This window comes from Panthera tigris, chromosome F3 (assembly GCF_018350195.1).
Source record: "Panthera tigris isolate Pti1 chromosome F3, P.tigris_Pti1_mat1.1, whole genome shotgun sequence".
In the NCBI taxonomy this organism is placed as follows: Eukaryota; Metazoa; Chordata; class Mammalia; order Carnivora; family Felidae; genus Panthera; species Panthera tigris.
Window position 1 is genome coordinate 23,528,647 of NC_056678.1, and position 3,974 is coordinate 23,532,620.

Consider the following 3,974-nt stretch of genomic DNA (forward strand, 5'->3'; position numbering starts at 1 on the left):
AGTCACATTTAAGTATTGAAAGTAATTGCATTTTAATGATGTACATCTAAGGGGGAAAAAAAAGACTTAGCCTAACATGAGTAACCTACCTATAGTTATGTAATCTTTTTATTTTTTTAAACTTTAAAATTATTGGAGAAAACATTTCTCATAATAAATGCTTTAGTTTGGGAACAGTCTTGGAACAAAAGAACACACAAAATGGAACAACTTTGCAGTTGTTCTTCTATTTTTGAAGGGAAATTACCTTGAAAATTGTTAGTTGAGCAATGATGTATTTCTCACCAGTACTTGTGATATAGTTTTCAGTTTATTTTCACAATACACTTATGTGATCAGATACTTAAAAAAAAACAAGTAGCCAATTTAGACAGTTTCTATCACAGGAGAACAACTCAAGACAACTGATTATACTATGGAGACATGCACGTGAGCACGCATGCATGTATACTGTCTGCCAAAGACTTAATTTGCTCAAAGCTAGAGCGATCATTGCCAGCCTAAGAAAAACATACAAAAAAGGTCCCTTTTTCTATAAGGAGTTATCAGTAGGAAACTAAACACGTGTTTAAAAGAAACTACCTGAATGTCTCATTGTAGGTCTATAAACTGCCAAAACAATCGGTTGTTTTATTTAACTTTCCTCAAACAAGTATTGAGCAGTCATTGTGTTCTGGATACTTCTAGGCATCAGGGGGAGAAAAACTAAAAACATGTAAATGGTATGTTTTGCTTACCCAGCTTAAGGTAATTATATGATAACATTCCTTTCTTATGGAGGTAAAATTTACATGCAATGAAATGCACTGATGTAAGATGTAATCCATAAGTGTACAATCGGATACGAAGTTTTTAAAAATTTTTTAAGTGTTTATTTATTTTGAGAGAGAGGGAGAGAGCGCGCGCGAGCGGGGGAGGGGCAGAGAGAGGGGGAGACACAGAATCTGAAGCAGGCTCCAGGCTCTGAGCTGTCAGCACAGAGCCCGACACAGGGCTCCAACTCAACGAGCTATGAGATCATGACCTGAGCTGAAGTCAGACACTCAACCGACTGAGCCACCCAGGGGTCCCTGGATATGTTTTAACAAATGTATGTATTCAGATAACTACCACCCCAATCAAGACATAAGTCACTTCCATCACCTCTAGAAAATTCCTTCATGTTCTCTTTCAGTCAGTCTCCCTTCCCAGATAGGCAGTTGTGTTCTGATTTCTATCATCATGGATTATTATGCTCTTAAAGTCACATAAATGGAATTATATGATGTGTATTCTTTTGTGTCTGATTCTCTTACTCTGTGCAATGTTTTAGAGATTCACCCATATTGTTGTACTAGTACTTTAATCCATTTTATTACAAATATTCCTTTGTATACATACAGACCATTTAAAAAAATCCATAATCCTGTTGATGGATATTTGTATTTGCTTCCAGTTTTTGGCTACTAAAAATAAAGCTGCTATTAAGATTCCTGGTCAAGTTTTTGTGAATGTCAATTTTCATTCTCTCCGATAAATACCTAGGAGTAGAACTGCTGGGTCATTAGGTGGGTATATAATTTTAAAAGAAGCTCCCAAACAGTTGTCCAAAGAGACTGTATCATTTTATACTCTATCAGCAGTGTGAGCGTTGCACTTGTACAACATGCTCACCAACAATTGATGTTGTCTTTTAGTTTTAGCCATTTTAGTGTGTGTGAAGTGGAATTTCAATGTGGTTTTGATTCATATTTCCCTGATGACTAAAGATGTTGAATATCTTTTCATGTGCTTTTTTGGCCACTTACAAAGCTACTTTTGTGGAATGTATGTTTTTTGCCTATTTAAAATTTTTTTACCCTTTTATTTTTGATTTGTAGAGTCCTTTATATATTACCGTATAAGTTCTTTATGTATTAAGAATATTTTCTCTCAGTTTATGGCTTACATCTTTTAATAGATTTTATCTTTTTAGATATGTTTTAGGTTAACAGCAAAATTGAGTAGATGGTATAGAGAATTCCCATCTACCTCTTGCCCCTACATATGCATAGCCTCCCCCACTGTCAACACCCTGCACCAGAGTGGTACATTTGCTACAATCAACAAACACATCATTATCCCCTGAAATGTCATTATCATCCAAAGTCCATAGTTTACATTAGGGTTCATGCTTGGTGTTATGCAATGGGTTTGGATAAATGTATAGTGATATGTGTCCACCATTGTAGTATCATACAGAGTACTTTCAATACCCTAAATTCCTCTATGTTTTGCCTATTCATCGCTTTCTCCCTCATCTTCTGACAACCCCTGATCTTTTTTTTAAGCTTATTTATTTATTTATTTAGAGAGAGAGAGAAAGAGAATCCCAAGAAGGCTCCATACCCTCAATCAGCATGGAGACCAATGTGGGGCTCAAACCCATGAACCATAAGATCAGGACCCGAGCCAAAGTCAAGAGTCATACACTCAACTGACTGAGCCACCCGGGCACTCCAACCACTGATCTTTCTACTGTCTCTGTAATTTTGCTTTTTCTAGAATGTCATATAGCTGGAATCATATGTAGCCTTTTCAGATTAGCTTCTTTCTTTAGTAATATGCACTTAATGTTCCTCCATGTCTTTTCATGGCTTGATAGTTCATTTCTTTTTAGTGTTTAATAATATTCCATTGTCTGGATATACTGTGGTTAGTTATCCATTAACCTCCTGAAGGACATCTTAGTTGTTTCCAAGTTTTGGCAATTGTGAATAAAACAGCTATAAAAAACTGTGTGCAGGTTTTTGTGTGGACATAACTTTTCAACTCATTTGAGTAAATACCAAAAAGTGCAATTCCCAGACCACGTGGTCAGAGAATGTTAAGTTTTGTAAGAAACTGCCAAACTGTCTTCCAAAGTGGCTGTACCATTTTGCATACCCATTAGCAATGAATGAGAGTTCCTGTTGTTTTATACCCTTGCCAATATTTGATGTTGTTAGTATTTTGGATTTTGGCCATTCTAATAGATATGTAGTAGTATCTCATTGTTATTTTAATTTGCAATTGTATAATGACATGATATTGATCTACTTTTCATACGCTTATTTGCCATCTGTATATCTTCTGGGGTGAAATTTCTACTCATGTTGTTGATCATTATTTAATTAGATTGCTCTAATGTAAGAATTTGATACATATTGTAAATAGATTAACACAAGCAAGCTAGTTAACATATCTGGTACCCCACAAATACAATAAGGTTTTTGTGTGTGGTGAAAATACTTAAGGTCAACTCTTAGATATGGGCTGTTTCACAAATTTGTATGTCATCCTGGCACAAAGGCCATGCTAATATTCTCTATATCATTCAATTTTTTTATATGTGTGTGCTGTCAAAGTTAGTACTTAAAGTTTATTTTCTCCGTACATTTTTACAGTTGTTCCAATGCCCTTTGTCGAAAAATATTCTCTATCTTGGGGTACCTGGGTGGCTTAGTTGGTTAAGTGTCCAACTCTTGATCTCGGTGCAGGTCATGACCTCACGGTTGATAAGTTCACGGCCGCATAGGGCGCCAATGGCGTAGAGCCTGCTTGGTATTCTGTCTCCCTCTGACTCTGCCCCTCCCTTGCTTACTATGTCTCTCTCAAAATAAATACAAATAAACTTAAAAAAAATTCCCTATCTCATTGAATTGACTTGGCATCTTGGTAATATTCAGCTGACTGTATGTATATGGATCTATTTTTTATTTTACTATTCTTTCTCTACACACACACACACACTTATTACTATGTTGTATAATCCAGGCTGGATTCATTCTTATATTTTTATTATAATTTATATACATTATATTTATTATATCCATTTAAAAAATTCCACTTTAAGAAATTAAAATTAAAACATTTTCACAAAATATTGTGGGCCCTAGGCACTATGCCTAAGGATAATTGGACCTTGTATGAGTAAAGCTAGGTTCTGCACATGTAGCCCTGTCAGAAACTAGGTG

General features: G+C 35.4%; 1 non-coding gene across 1 annotated transcript; it reads right to left on the minus strand.

The window, feature by feature from the left end:
* Positions 1-3,262: 3,262 nt before the first annotated feature.
* Positions 3,263-3,372, minus strand: LOC122236039. The gene has a single exon (XR_006214248.1). It is a non-coding gene; the product is annotated as a U6 spliceosomal RNA (small nuclear RNA).
* Positions 3,373-3,974: the final 602 nt, after the last annotated feature.